This window comes from Neovison vison, chromosome 6 (genome assembly GCF_020171115.1).
Source record: "Neovison vison isolate M4711 chromosome 6, ASM_NN_V1, whole genome shotgun sequence".
In the NCBI taxonomy this organism is placed as follows: domain Eukaryota; kingdom Metazoa; phylum Chordata; class Mammalia; order Carnivora; family Mustelidae; genus Neogale; species Neogale vison.
This window is the reverse complement of record NC_058096.1, coordinates 128,030,246-128,046,906: the sequence shown is the minus strand read 5'-3', so window position 1 is coordinate 128,046,906 and position 16,661 is coordinate 128,030,246. Positions and strand designations below refer to the sequence as shown.

At 40.2% G+C, this 16,661-nt stretch overlaps 1 protein-coding gene across 3 annotated transcripts in view; it reads left to right on the top strand.

The window, feature by feature from the left end:
• The first annotated feature begins 7,389 nt into the window (after nt 1-7,389).
• Nucleotides 7,390-16,661, top strand: part of PPP2R3A (protein phosphatase 2 regulatory subunit B''alpha) — a 202,712-nt gene continuing 193,440 nt past the window's right edge. For 2 of the 3 annotated variants that reach the window (XM_044252309.1, XM_044252311.1), the window contains exons 1-2: nt 7,390-7,498; nt 7,982-8,077. The gene's annotated coding sequence lies outside the window, so the exon portion shown is untranslated. The remainder of the gene's footprint in view (nt 7,499-7,981; nt 8,078-16,661) is intronic. The other variant, XM_044252310.1, reaches the window with a different exon arrangement.

Below are 16,661 nucleotides of genomic sequence, written 5' to 3'. Positions count from 1 at the left end.
CAATTAAAAATAGGGCAAAACCCACCCACCCAATTATTGTATTTGTTTGTTTGTTTGTTTGTTTTAAATGTGGGAGGCTTGAACTCATGACCCTGAGATCAAGGCCTGAACTGAGATCAAGAGTTGGACACTTCACAAACTGAGCCACCCAGGCCCTTCTAAACCCATCTAATTATTAAGGCCCACTAGATAGTTATCTCTCTCACAATACCGCACAGTAATCAAAACAGTTTGTTACTGGCAAAGGAATAGCCAAATGGATCAGTGGAACAGAGTAGAGAAAACAGAGCCATGCAAATATGCCCAAATGGTTTTTTAAAAACGGACTTATTTTTAAGTAGTTTTTGAGTTATAGAAAAATCAAGCAGATAGTACAAGTTCCCACTTACTGCATCCAGTATCCCTCATTATTAACATATTAGTATAGTATATCTATTATAATTAGGCAATAAATATTGATACATTATAATTAATAGTCACAGTGTATTCAGATTCACTTTGTTTTTAATTTTCATGTCTCCTTAGGCTCCTCTTATCTATGACAATTTCTCAGACTTTTCTTTTTTCATGACCTTGACAGCTTTGAGGAGTACTGGTCATATACTTTGTAGGATGCCCCACTTTTGGAATGTGTCTGATTTTTTTCTCATCGGGCTCTCTGCTCGGCGGGGGCCTGCTTCCCTTCCCCTCTCTCTGCCTGCCTCTCTGCCTGCTGTGATCTCTCTCTGTCAAATAAATAAATAAAATCTTAAAAAAAAAAAAAAAACTAGAATGATGGGTTATTTGAAAGAAGATTACAGAAGTAAAGTGCCATTTTTATCACATCATTTTAAGAGTCAATATTTATCAACATGATTTATGATTTTGATGTTGAGTTGGGCTGAGGTAGTCTTTGTCAGATTTCTCTACTATAAAGGTACTTTTCCCCTGTTTTCAGACTATAATCTTTGGAAGAAAGTTACTATACACAGCCCACACTTACGGAGTAGAGATTTATATTCCTCTTCTAGAGGACAAAGTATGTGCATCAATCATTTGGAATTCTGAGTGGGAGAGTTGTCTATCCTCTCCTATTTATTTATTATTCAATCATTTATCTCAGTAGGGTTTATGGGTAGTTATTTGGTACCCTAAACTATAATCTAATTTTACCTTGTTTATTTTTTGTTCAAATTGTTCTAACCCTGGTGATTAGGCTCTTCTAGTTGGGTTCTGTGCACCTCTGACATACCCTCATCCATGTGTTTTTTGTTTTTCTTTAATCACTTCCTTACTTTCTGATACTACAAAGTGCTCCTGGATCATCTTATATGTTTTCTTCCCTAGTTCTAGGATAAACCATTTCTCTAAGGAGACTTGTTCCTTTTACTAGAGAGTGGTGTTAGAAACCACAATCTGGTGATCAGGTATACTACTTGATAATTCTCCGGAGATTCATTGAAGTTGTTCATTACTTTGTTCCTATGCGTTGATAAGTACTAGCCCATGTTATGGCTGTTCCACAGTTTATTTGACTATTCATCTGTTGAAGGATATCTAGATTATTTCCATTTCAGGGCCATTATGGAAAAAAAGCTACAAGAAACATTTGTATACAGGTTTTTATGTGAACATATTTTTTATTTATCTGAAAGTGATATGTCATTGTTGTTTAAATTTTCATTTCTCTAATGGTTAATAACATTGAACATTTTTCATGTACTTATTTATCACCTGCATATTCTTTTTGGTGAAGTGTCTATTCATGTCTTTGACCCAATTTTCTAATTAGATTCTAAACACTTATATCTGCTAAATATTTAACTGAAAATTTTGAACTGTGTATGAACTATTACTTATGATTCCTCATTTTTGCTGAACTTAACAGCCAACCTTACAGCCTCTAAATAAGAGTGATGAAGTGACTCAAACCTAAGATTTAACACCTTTTGTGTTGAGTTCTAGAATAAGTTATTTTTTAATCCCCTTGGCAATTTGGATGTATTTTATTTGACAGGTGGAGTACTTGAAATGTTGAATTTAGACTTGTGATTTTCATTTTAAATGTTTAAAGGGTTTAATTGACAGTAGATTGGGGATTTAAATTTGAGACATGTAAAAGTTGAATTGATTATGTTTGTAAACTGTGTTTGAATTTTTCAGGGAATCTGAGGTACTAAATCTATAACTTCTGATTATTATGTTTGTAAATAGAGTTGAGGGGCTTAGGAATATTTTTTTTAATTGTAAGCTTACTTTTTGAATGTTTGAAGTGCTTTAAAGAATCAAAATTCCTATATTTGTAGCTGTATTTGAAAAATCTAAGAATTTTACTGAGTTAATATTAAATGTTTAGAGAACTTAATCTTCCATATTTATAAGCTAATTTTACATTATAGTTGGATACATTTATAAATAAGACCATAAAGTTTAAACTTAAAGATCTAAGGAAAACAAGATTTTAAAACTGAATACCTTTAATAAATTTGACATTTATTAAACAAAAGTAGCTTTATACATTTTTGGGTTTTTTTCTTTCAGTATACAAAAGCTCATCTTGTACATAAAAAACTCAAATGATGGAATAAAGAATCAACTTCTCCCACATTCTGGTTCTCACAGAAACCAGCTCACTGACATTGAAACAAAGAAAATTAAACACTTTATATACAGAGTTACCATATGACCCAGCAATTTCACTGCTAGATTTATAACCAAGAGATATAAAGGCATGTATCCATACAAAGACTTACACGTGGATGTTTTTTTTTTCTTTTTTAAAGATTTTATTTTATTTATTTGAGAGAGAGACAGTGAGAGAGAGAATGAGCGAGGAGGTCAGAGAGCGAAGCAGACTCCCCAAGGAGCTGGGAGCCTGATGTGGGACTCGATTCCGGGACTCCAGGATCACGCCCTGAGCCGGAGGCAGTCGTTCAACCAACTGCGCCACCCAGGCGTCCCTACCCGTGGATGTTCATAGTAGTCTTACTTGTGGTAACAAAAACTGGAAGCAACCCAGATGACCATTAGGAAGTAAATGAATAAATGTACTATAGCATAGCCATACAATAGAATATTATTCAGCAATAAAAAGGAATAAAGTACTGATACACAGATCAGTACACAACATAGGTGAATATTGAAAATATTATGCCACATATATGAAAGAAGCCAGATAAAAAAGGCAAATGCTGTATGATTCTGTTTATATGAAATGTCCAGAATACTTATCAAACAGAAAGTAAATCAGTTTGTTTGCCTATGGCCAGGAGGGAGGATGGGCAGAAACAAGAGTGGCTTAACAGTGTGGAGTTTCCTTCGGGGCTGATGAAAATATTCTAAAATTTACTGTGATTATGATTATGCATCTCTGTGAATATACCAAAACCATTAAATTGTAGGTTTTGAATAGGTGAATTATATGGTATGCAAAAAAAAAAAGCTGTTATAAGAAAGGACGTGAGAAGGAAGGAAGGAAGGAAGGAAGGAAGGAGAAAACAAAAAGAAAAGAAAGAAAATCAAACACAAACTTCAGACTTTTCAGAATTCCCAGAATACCCACATTATCCCTATGGGAGAAAGTATCTTTGGAGTCTCTTGCACAGATATGCAACAACTTTCTTGTGTTGTGCATGTCCTGCTTCTTCACGTTGTGGTCTTATTAGTTAAAATCTTGTGTGGTATATCTGAGTGAGCCTAGGTCACCTACCTCCACCCCCACCCCAGCTACAAAGGATATGGGGAAAGTGAGTTCTGGCTTCCACCTTGAAAGTCAGGACTCCTAACAGTAGAGACTCCCCCAAAATAAAGGAAAAATTATGTAACAGATGCTGGGAAACTCCAAGAATATGACACACTGTTCACTACATTCGGCCACACATTGAGAGTGAGTTAAAGGGGACAAGATGGGAGGCAGAGAGACCAGTTAGGTGGCTTGTACATGCCTACAAAGAGACATGGTGATCACCTGAACTACAGATAACAGAGAAAGCGGTAATAGAGGCAGAGATGAACAATCACATTTGAGAAACAATTTGAAAAGAAAAATCAAAACTTGGAGATTTGTTACATAAGAGAGAGATGAGGGAGCAAGAGGTATTAAAATTTTCTGGCCTAAATAACTGAGTGGATATTGGGACCTCAACCTAAGATAAGAAAGGAACAAGTGACCAGGAACAGGTTGGGGAATTAGGGAAGGAGAATGGAATATGCTGAATTCTAGATGTTTTTGTTTTCTAATGTAATTCCATTGTGGTCAGAGGCCATACTTTGTATGACTTGAATTCTTTTAAGTTTATTGAGATTTGTTTCCAGACGCAAAATCTGGTATCTTGATAAATATTTTGTGTGCAACTGGCAAGTATGTGAATTCTGTTATGGAAGAAATGTCCTACAAATGTGAAATCTATCTGCTGATGTTCTGCGACTTGTCCTACCAATTATGGAAGGAAGGTACTGAAATCTACAATTATTGATTGTAGATTTGTCTATTTCTCTTTGCTCCTATCTATTTTCCTTCATGAATTATTAAATGCATAAACACAATCGTTATATCCTCTAGATGAATTGACCCCTTTTAATACGAAATGACTGTATTTACTCTTTGTAATATTCTTTATCTGAAATATTTTCTTTTGACTAGTTTCCTTTTGTTTGCACAGTGAATATCTTTCTATTCTTTTGCCTTTAACCTATTGGTATCTATGCATTTAAAGTGCATTCCTCACAAGCAGCTTCTTCTCTTTAAACCAGTTTCTGCCTTTCAGTATGACTTCAAGATCACTAACCTTTTCTTTGGCAATGTCTTATTTGCCATTAATCCTATGCAGTGCATTTTTATTCAGACACTGTAGCCTTCATCTTTAGAATTACAATTTGTCTCCTTTTTTTAATATCTCTCATGTCTCTTTAACTTTTTAAATGTTTGGAATATGTTTTCATGTTCTTGTCTGTCAATTCTAACATCTATGAAAGTTCTGGGTCTGCTTTTGAACAATTAACTTTTATTATGGGTGTATTTTATTAAATATGACCTAATCTCTAGTTCTACTATCAGTTTATGAGAAGAAAAGGGATAGAGAAACATGTTAACATCAGTAAAGTGCAGAATGTGAGGGACACCACAGGACAAGCAATCAATTTTGTCAACATATAAAGTGCAAGGAAGGAAAAGAGCTTAAGAGATTTTAACCAAATGCAAAGCGAGTACTTTATTTGGATCCTGACTTGAAGGAATGAACTATATAAAACATTCATAAGAAAATTGGGAAAATTTGAACACTGACTAGAAGTTAAGAAATTGTTCATTTTAAAGATATTAAAAGACATTATAATGATTTTGTGGTTGTTATCAAAAATAAACTATTGTTTAGAGACATATAGTAAAGCATTTATGGGTGCAGTAATATACTGCTTCTGATTTGCTTCAAAATAATCCAAGGAGGGAAAGAAAAGATGAGGTTCAGATAGAACAAATGGGCCAAAGAATGATAACTGCTGAAACTGAGTAATGACTACATAGTAGTTCATTATATTATTCTCTTTACTTTTATAACACTTGTTATTTTCCCACAATTTAAAAAAATCAGATGTTCTGTTATTTGAGAAGCCTGGCTCTATCCTCTCCCTACTCCTAATAGAATTAATTGTGCTCAAGACTGTTCCCCTACTGTCCAAATTAATTAAACCCTCATTTATCTCCAAATCTTTCTCCCTAATTGGCTATAAACCCTTGAGAGCAAAAATTGTCTTATTAATTTTCTGTTCTTTATATTCCCACCACCAACCACAGAGCAAGGGTGCTCAATAAATGGAAACAAATTGGCAACTCTCTAGCCCCAGTTCACAAAGTGCCCATGACAGGGAGGGAGGCTGACTCTACCCTATTAAATCAAGTGTCCTGTTAGGTGCTCTGTCCTTTATAAATTCAAGTCATATTGCATATAAATGCATGGCAAAGGAACCAAAGGAATCCTTATGGAAAAACTTGGGCAATAAAACTGTCAAGACAAACTAGGAATCCAACAGGGACTGGCAGGGTCAGCAATACTGAAACTGTTTTATAGTTCACTGTGTACTTCCTCTTCTTACAGGTATGCATTGCACTGTGACCTTTGCAAAGTCCTCTGTCCTGCCCTGCCTTTCTCACAGTACTGCTCTAAGTCTTAAATATGATACCATAATGCATTTAAAAGCGTTTTTTTTTTTTAACTGGAAAGCAGAATAAAGTTTAAAGCATTATGGCTTCTTCCCAAGACATCCAGGCATCTCACAGAGCACATCAGATTAGCTATTGGAAAAATTGAACTTAGATGAAATTTTCAGTAAGCAAAGTCTGGGTGGGTTTTTTTGTTGGTTTTCTTTTTCTTTTTTTTTTTCAATATAAATATACACACAGCACCTATTCCATGTTGTCCTTGGTGCTGGTGACACAGAGTGAGGACAGCCTAGGTGACCAGACCTCTCTCATGGAAAACCTAACCCTTGGCTCCTAGGCTTCTTACTCCTACTGTTCAATCTCCTGACTGACTTATTTATTAAGTTATTCATATGCTTATGTATTTATTGATTAAGACTTTTAATTAAGAATTTTACAAATACATCCTGATTGGAGGTTTCTAATTATGGGGAAATTTCCGTTTGTCCTTGGAGAGGGCATGATTATGGGCAGGTGGCCTTTGACTTCCTGTGGTAGTCACCAGGAGGAGAATTTTGGGACGCCATTCCCAGGTTGTGTCTTCCCTGCTGATGAGCTTTTGTGTTCACCCACTTTACATAGTGCTAAATCTGGGGAGTGGTTATACGGGTGTGTGTCAGAATAATCCATGTAGCTGTGCTTTGAGTTTGGCTTTCTGTATTTTTCTTAAATGTCACAATAACAGTTAAAAATAAAACTTCCTTCAAAAGTCACACAACTTGTTCACTTCACAAGGAAATGTGGCACAGGTGCGGGCCACTGGGAGTATCGGAGTGACCAGGTTTATTGGTCAGTAGCGAAGGCTGCGTGTCTGCCATCTCCCCCCTCAAGGGAACCATCCGGTCAGCTCCAGGAGGGTAAAAGAACTAATGAAGATAACAATTACAACGATTACAAAACGACAATGACAATAAAATCACAGTAATAACAAATCCAAACAGGAGATTCGTATCCAATAAACGGTTGTAAGCGGCACAAATCACGACACCACGGGGCCGCCATACCAAAGACCCCACGGGCAGCGGACATCGCGGCTCTCGCAGCGCCCCTGGCGGCCCCCTTCCTGACACCGGCCGGCGGGGTGGGCGGAGCCTGGCGGGCGGGGCGGGGCGGGGCGGGGCGCCGAGCGCGCGGCGGAGGGTGGGCATAAGGGGGAGGAGGTGACGGGCGGACGGACGGGCGGGCGGCTGGGCGGGGCGCGTTCGGGCCTCAGCTCTACACACGCCGCGCTCGCCTCCCAGATTCCGCGCCGCCGGGGTGTCTGGTGGCAAGCGCCGTCCGCGAGCCGGGGCAGCAGCCGGAGGAGGAGCCGCGGGCGCTGAGGTAGGCGCGGGGACGCCCGCCGCGCGGCCTGGAGCCAGGGCGCCCCCGGCCCTGCCCCAGGGTGGTGGCGAGGCCGGGGGGCGGTGCGCGGAGGCCCGAGCGGGCGGGGCCGGGGCCTGGGGGCGGGGACCGGCCTGGCCAGCTGGGCCAGAGGGGCCTCGCGGAGCTGGGCCAGCGGCAGTGCCATGGGAGTCGGGGTTTGGGGCGGCGCGGGCTCCAGTGCACGCCCTGCTGGGTCCCGGGCAGTGGCTGCCCGGGAGGTGTGTAAACCGCCTGCCCCGGGGGCACCCACCGAGCAGAGAAGGCGGGGGACGGCCCTGACCCTCCCACTTTTGGGGCTCCCAGGCCAGTTCGCCCGCACAGCCCTCGGGAACTTGTTAACAGGAAAGCTTGGCAGAAAAACAAATGCCAACGTTTTGGAAGAACTGAGAGTCACGTCGTTAGGCGCTGAGGCTCTATTTTCCTTCCCCGCCCCCTGCCCAGCCTCAGCCCGAATTGGCCAAAGAAGGATGTGTCACCAGCTCCGGGCCTCGGGCGGGATCCCCGGCCTGGCTGAAAGCAGGAGTACCTGAAACAAAGGTAAACGGAGGCCGGGCACACCCTGGCCCTGCCGTGTGGCCGCCCCTAGGCCGCCACAGTGGGTCTCTTCCTCGCCGACCCTGGCCGCCGCCTCGGAGGGGCTTTCTCTCGGGGGACCTCTCGATGGAAACCAGCTGGCCGGGCTTGGAGTTGATGTTGCATCTGAACTCTGTTGTGCTCGCATTATTCCCAATCCCTCAACTCTGGTAAAGCTTAAGGAAATTTTACCCAGTTTTAGTGGTCAGCAAATGTAAGGGAGGGTAAATTGCTGTTTGTAAATTATAATGTATTTTCTTATTAAGAAATGGCCTGAAAACACGAAATAAAAATTCTTAACACGTAAGCAAAAAAGAGTGGTTTGTAGTGCCTTCCAAACTCTGAAGAAGTGCTCCTTCTCAGATCGTTTATGTACAAAGCATCCCCTCAAACCTTTGGTGCCAGGCATTTTTCTTTGTTCTTTATTAGTCTCAGGCCTCAGTTTCTTGTAAACGGAGCACCCACTGCTGAGACCCTAAACATTGCTGTACTAGGTCAGGGCATGTGCATCCTGCTCAGTAGGCAGCAGGTTTGTGTGGTAGTAAAACATCATTTTCTTTCTTGATGGTACCATTAAAATTATCTCAGTTTCATTCCTTTCAGAAATATCCATAACTTTTAGTGAAAGCCTTTTAAAAATCTATAGACCACTCCTAATTTATAAATAAAATCTGTTCACATTTATTGCATCCACATGGCTCTCCTATCCTCTCTGACAGAAGAACTTGAGATACTGTGGGGAAAACTCGGATCTTTTATAAATCTGAGAACTCAGAAATTGAGGACAGGGCAAACAAAGTAAGAAGTTTTTTTTTTCAAAAAATAGAAAGCTTTGAAGAAGTCTTTATCAGGACCAACCTGGCTGTTGAGGTAAAAAATAGTTGTATGCACTAACAACCTGAATATTAATCAGTTAAAGATTTATTTGTGTTCTTAAGTATTTGCATATTTTAAAATGTAGTTAACATTCTGGACAGTGAAGGGGTATCTGACTTTAATCTGAATTAATTTTACTTTAATGTTTAGCTAAAACCCACTGTCCTAAGAGAATGAAAGTTTCGTTTCATCAAGAAGAGAGTAAAGGATCTGAGAAATTTCAGAGTATGGAGTACTGGAGGGGGGCACTTGTTAAAAGCAAACCATGACTTTGCTTTTAAACTCTTCATAAGCTGATCAGTCTCCACTGATTTAGCCCCTGTCACCTTTCAGTACACAGCTAAAGCCTTTCTTAACATCTTCCCCAACACACACCTTACCCTCCCCCCAAAAAAACCCCACCACCTGGAGTAGAGTTGATCACCCTTTTGATTAGGCGTTTTCATCTATAGTACTATTGACATTTTGGACCAGGTAATTCATTCTTGGGGAGGGCTATCCTGGTCATCATAGGATGTTTAGCAGCATTCCTGACCTCTCCTAAATATATACCACTAGTACCTCCGCCCATACACAATTATAGCAAGTAGTCACACAATGTACACAGTAGTGACAATCAAAAAAGCCTCCAGATACTGCCAGATGTCCTCTGAGAGAGCCAAAATCACCCCAGTTGAGAACCACTGTCCTAAGTAGACTGTTGCCTTAATTAACATCGGTGACCCTACGTTGTCTTCATTTGGTTATGTGTTGATTTTCTCTGCTGTCCTAAGCTTTAGGGCAGAGGAGTCATTCATTCATTTACCACATATCTGAGGAAGGGCATACTTTACCAGCCAGGTGCTAGTTTAGTTCTGGAAATACAGTGATAAAAGGAGCTAGTGTGGTCTTTGTACTCTTGAACATTATTTCTAAAGAGAGTGACACACACATGTATAGTGATACAGATACTTCATTGCAATTGTGATAAATTCTAGGAGAAGTACAGAGCACACTGAGTACATAAAACAAGGGTCCTAGTTTGGGAACTAGGAAAGGTTTCCTTGGGAAATGACCTTTAAGGTGAGGGGGACATTCAAGGTTAATAGAAGTTATAAAGTGAAGCTTAGGGGAACAATATATCAGGCAGAAGGAATAGGACCTTTTCTGGGAACTCAGAGGCCAATGTGGCTGGAACGTGAAGAGTGGTAGGGGCAGGATGATACAAAATGAATCTGGAAAAGTTGGTAAAGGCTTTATTTGAGCAGCAGTTCTCAGTCCAGCCTATTCATCGGAATCACAAGAGGACCTTAAAACAGTACTAGGGCATGGCCCATTAAATTAGAATGTCTGTATTGGATCCTACTTTCCTCCCCAGCTGCTGTTCTCCCCACACTTTTTATTTTATTTTTTAAGATTTTGTTTATTTATTTGACAGACAGAGATCACAAGTAGGCAGAGAGGCTGGCAGAGAAAGGAGGAAGCAGCTCCCCATGGAGTAGAGAGCCTGATGCGGGGCTCGGTCCCAGGACCCTGGGATCATGACCTGAGCTGAAGGCAGAGGCTTTAACCCACTGAGCCACCCAGGCACCCCTTCCCCACACTTTTTAAAAGGATAACCACTAACACTAGTTTTGTGTATTGTTCTAGACATTTTTTTTGTCAGCATTCAAGCAAATGCATATTCTTAGTTCCTGTTGTTGTTTACACAAATGGTAGCACTCTGTACACACTATTTTTTTTGAGACTTTATTTATTTATTTGAGCAAGAGTGTGCACGAGCAGGGGGGAGAGGGAGAAATAGGCTCAGTGCTCAGCCTGACATAGGGCTCGATCCCAGGACCCTTGGGACCATGACCTGAGCCAAAGGCAGATGCTTAATGACTGAGCAACCAGGCACCCCTGTACACAGTATTTCTGTTTGCAACAATGTCTTGGAAACCTTTCCATTTCAATATATAGTTTCCTTATTCTTTTGAATGACCTTATAGTATTCCATTGTATGGATATACCACAGATTATTTAACCGTTCCTTTATTGGTGAACATTTAAATTTTTTCTAATAATTTACTATAAGGAATAGTACAGGCATATGCCAGTTCATGTGTGTGAAAATATCTGTAGGATAAATTCCTGGAAATGGAATTATTGGGTCTAATATGTACATATACATATAAATACTATTTTGTAAAAAGATCAATATGGTCATGTTGAAGAGGATGGTTTGGAAAGAAATGAGTGCTTATGGGAAACAATTGACCCTAATTAAGGTTACTGAGTGCTATAGACTGCATTTTGTCCTCCTACAATTGAATTTTGAGTCCCTTACCCCTAGTGACTAAACGTGGAAATAGAATCTTTGGTAGGTAATTAGGGTTAAACGGGGTGAAAAGGGTGGGGCCCCAACTCAATAGAATTGGTGGTTTTATAAGTAGAGGAGGTTGGAAAGGCCTTGTGAGCACAGTTAGAAGGTGGCTATCTGCAAGCCAGGAAGAGAAACTGACTTTTTCAGATCTTGATCTGGGACATCTGCCCTCCAGAACCGTGAGAAAATTACATTTCTGTTGTTTAAGCAATCCAGGCTATGGTATTTTATTATGGCATCTTGAGCCAATTAACACACAGTGGAAAGGTAGAAGAGAAAAGATTGTAGCTGGGACCATGGTGGTAGCAGAGGAGATGGAGATGGATATAGGAGATATATTTAAGAAGCATAATTGAAAGGACTTAATGATTGAGGGAGAAATGAGTAGGATGACTCCCAGGCTTGCCCAACCAGGTGAATGTTGTGGCTGTTATCTGAGGTAGAGAGCACTAGAAAGGTAAATAGTTTTAAAGTGGGTATAAATCATAGTTCACTTTGGGACTGGTAAGACCTCTGAGTGGAGAATAACATAAGCGTTGGTACTTCAAATCCATAGCCCAAAGGAGTGGACTGAACTGGGGACCCATATTTAGGTGTGAATTGAGGCGTAGTGGATGGAATTACCAGAGCACTTTGGGAATTTGTAGCCCACAGCTGAATCTGGCTTACACATGTGTTTTGTTTTTCCCATGGAATGTTTTTTGTTTTTAATTTTTAGTTGCCAATAATTTAAAATCTGAAGATTTCCCATGAAAATCTAGATTTGGGTCTTTTCTTTAAAAATGAGAAGATGCAGCACTACTGAGCTGGCTTTCCCGTATGGCAACAATTGGTTGGAGCTAAGTCAGCACTGATCCCGGCTGCTTTCTAGTTCAGCAGAGAGTCCACCACTCCCTAAAACTTATAACTGGCTTGCTTTTTTTTTTTTTTTTTAAGATTTTATTTATTTTTTTGACAGAGAGATATCACAAGTAGGTGGAGAGGCCGGCAAAGAAAGAGAGGAGGAAGCAGGCTCCTCGCTGAGCAGAGAGCCGGATGCGGGACTTGTTCTCAGGATCCTGGGATCATGACCTGAGCCGAAGGCGGAGGCTTTAACCCACTGAGCCACATGGGCGCCCCTGGCTTGCTTTTTTTTAATTTACTTCTCTGATCCTGTAGGCATTTGAGTGTGGAATCCCTATTCTAGGAAGAGAGAACACAACAGGGATTCTCATCTTGGCTGCACGTTGGAAATACTGGATAATTAAAAATTACTCTTGTTAATACCCACACCAGAAATGTATATTTTTGTTTACTTGGTCTAAATTAAAGCCGGGATTAAAAAAAAAAACAAAAACTCTTCAGGTGATTCCACTGAGCAGTGGAAGTTGAGACCATTGACAGATTAAGAAGAGAGAGAGCCCAGTGTTTCAAAGTTGAGTAAAGGAAGGTCGCTCCAGGATAAGGGATGAGAAGTGATCAGAGAGGTACAGTGGAGTGGGATCTTGCTTATAGCTAAGGTATGCAAACTTAACCTAATACACTTGAAGATGTTTTTAATTAGATGAAAGAGAAGTTGATTTCGCATGTATATTTAACTGTTTGTTTTGTGTATACCTGTATATGTATATGCTGTTCATTACTGCCTAGAGTTAATGTATACAAAAAACAGCTTTGCTTTATTTAATGGGCCATTTAAAGGATTCAAGAGTAATTTAAACTATGCTCGATATTTGTCTTAGGTGTTTACTTTAGAATCTACTTCCAGTTTAAGTTGTGTCATAAAAGGCATTTTTTTTAATCAGTTCCTGTGTCACGCGACACAGCGTGACACATTTTTTTTTCAATTTATTTATATTCAGAAAAACAGTATTCATTATTTTTTCACCACACCCAGTGCTCCATGCAAGCCGTGCCCTCTATAATACGCACCACCTGGTACCCCAACCTCCCACCCACCCCCCCCCCCCCCCGCCACTTCAAACCCCTCAGATTGTTTTTCAGAGTCCATAGTCTCTCATGGTTCACCTCCCCTTCCAATTTACCCAAATTCCCTACTCCTCTCTAACGCCCCTTGTCCTCCATGCTATTTGTTATGCTCCGCAAATAAGTGAAACCATATGATAATTGACTCTTAAAAGGCATTTTTAAAAAAGAAGAGTTATCAAGTGAAGCTGCAGATTGAAAATGATCAGTTGGATTTAGCAAGATGGAATCATTGACCTCAGCAAAACCATTTTAGATTGGAAAAGGCAGAGACCAGATTGAAGTGGGTAGAAAGTAAGGAAATGGAAAGGATAAATTTGGGGAAATCTTTTGAATTTACCCTAGAAGAGGAGTGATGAGGGAAGGTCAGGTGTCCTATATGTATGGTAGGTGCAGTCTGTGTTGGTTACCCAAATGCTTCTAGCTCTTGAGGGAGGTAACTTAGTGGTGCCTGATTACCCTTCTCCCCTATATCAGAGGGGTCTTGCTTGTATTTGTTTTGGAGACTTTGTGCTTTCCACTGAGGAGATATTTTTCCAGGACCTTTGAGACTCAGATGTTAGTGATTAGGCCCTTAGTCTTTTTCTTATCTGAAAAGCCTTAGGGCTCCTAAAGGCCAGCAGGGCTCCAGTGACCCTGACATCATCCTCCCATTAAACTGTGAACAAAGATCAGATTGTTGTCATGTTGAAAATGGAATACTTGGCTATGTCAGGGAATATGTATCTCCAACTTTCAGATTCCCAAGAGCAGTTTTTTGCAGCCGCTTTAACTTTATATTATAGCTGGTTTTTCAGTTGCATATATGTAAAATTTCTCATACTTTGAAATCTTTATCACTGATGCTCATTAAAGGGTATGGACACAAGTTGGAGGAGACCCTCACTGAGCTCAAAGAGAAGAGAACACGAACAAACTGGTTTCCAAAAGATTGTGTGAATGCTGGAATGCAATTACCTAGAAGATTGGATTAGAGTGGCTGTCCAGAGTGGGTTGTCACGCACATGACCTCTACCGATCTGTCTCTTACACATCTCTGCCTCATCGGCAACCTTAACCTAGCTAGCATAGGAGGTTTAAAGAGTTGTGATCTATAGATACCATAGGGGTTGGAAAATGCCAAGGATTTATTACTGAGGAATGGAGTTTATTAGTTGAAGACATAAGCCCCATTGCTGTACTTTTTTCCGAAAGTAAGAGTGTAATCCTGTGAGGGATTAGTCTTCATAGCTGCTAGTAGTTCATCCATTAGGTGGATGATGGTTAACTTCTGTATGAAGGATGCCTTTATGACATAAGTAAAAGCCCTTGGTCTACAAAGGTTTATACTGGGAGTCTATGATAAGAAATATTTTATTTAGAAACTTTTGTGTGCTTGGGCAATTATAGGAATTCCACCATCATAAATAAAGTTAGGTGCCATACTTGGATTGTGGTAGACAGAGGGAAAAGTTAATTGCAAGGTGGGCCAAAGATTCTTTGGTTTATAGAGGAAATAGGATATTTTGAGTGGGCAGATGATTTGCAGTCATTTCTTGAGTGCCAAATCTTGATTTGTTAAATGTCAGCTGTGTGATTTTTTTTTTTTAAAGATTTCACCTATTTATTTGACAGGCAGAGACCACAAGTAGGCAGAGAAGCAGGCAGAGAGAGAGAGGGAAGCAGGCTCCCCACTGAGCAGAGAGCCTGATGTGGGCCTCGATCCCAGGACCCTGGGGTCATGACCTGAGCTGAAGGCAGAGGCGTTAACCCACTGATCCACCCAGGCGCCCCCCTGTGTGATTTTTTTTAATAGAATTAAAGTTCACATAACATTAATCAGTTTAACCTAAAGTATACAATTCAGGACTCTCAGTACATTCACAGTGTTGTGTAAGCATTAATTGCAGACTATTTTTGTCACCCCAGAAGGAAACCCTGTACCCATTTAACAGGCACTCTCTATTCCTCTCTCCCCCTATTTCCTGAAAACCACCAATCTGCTTCTGTCTCTGCGGAGTTGCCTATTCTGGGCATTTCATATAAGTGGCATCACACAAATGTGACATACTGTGACTGGCTTTTTTCACTTAGCATAATTTGTGCAAGGTTCATTCATGTTGTAGCATGTGTTCCTTTCTTTGAATAATAATCATTCCTTTCACAATTATCATATGATCTCCCTGATATGAGGAATTTGAGAGGCAGGGTGAGAGGGTTTGGAGGGTAGGGAAGAAAAAAATGAAACAAGATGGGGTCGGGAAGGAGACAAACCATTGGAGACTCTTAATCTCACAAAACAAGCTGAGGGTTGCTGGGGGAAGGGGGTATGGAGAAGGTGGTTGGGTTATAGACATTGGGGAGGGTATGTGATATGGTGAGTGCTGTGAAATATGTAAACCTGATGATTCACAGACCTGTACCCCTGGGGCAAATAATACATTATATGTTAGTAAAAATAATTTTTAAAAATTATCATTCCTTTCTTTGAGTAATAATTCAATTGTATGGATATACTACATTTTGTTTATCCATTCACCAATTGATAGATATTTGGGTTGTTTATTCATTTGGCTATTATAGATAGTGCTACTAAGAGCATTCATGTATAATTTTTTGCTTGAATACCTGTTTTAGTTCTTTTGTCTACATACATAGGAGTGGAATTGCTGGGTCATAGGTAATTCTATGTTTAACTTCTTGAGAAACCATCAAACTGTTTTATATAGCATCTGCAGTATTGTACATTTCCACCAGCAATGTTCTGAAGTTTCTCAACATCCTTGTCAATACTTGTTATTTTCTGTTTGTTTTTTTTTAAAGAGTGAGAGAGTGAGAGCAAGAGAGGGGAGGAGGAGGAGAGGGAGAATCTTTTTTATATATAATTTTTTTTATTTTTTAAATTTCAGTGTGCCAGAATTCATTGTTTATGCACTACACCCAGTGCTCCATGCAATACGTGCCCTCCATAATACCCACCACCTGGCTCCCCCAGTTCCTACCCTCCTCCCCTCCAAACCCTCAGACTGTTTTTCAAAGAGTCCATAGTCTCTCATGGTTCATCTCCCCCTCCAGTTTCTCCCAACTCTCTTCTCCTCTCCATCTCCCCATGTCCTCCATGTTATTTGTTATGCTCCACAAATAAGTGAAACCATATGACAATTGACTCTCTCTGCTTGACTTATTTCACTCAGCATAATCTCTTCCAGTCCCATCCATGTTGATAAAAAAGTTGGATATTCATCCTTTCTGATGGAGGCATAATACTCCATAATGTATTTGGACCACATCTTTCTTATCCATTCGTCCGTTGAAGGGCATCTTGGTTCTTTCCACAGTTTGGTGACTGTGGCCATTGCTGCTGTAAACATTGGGGTACAGATG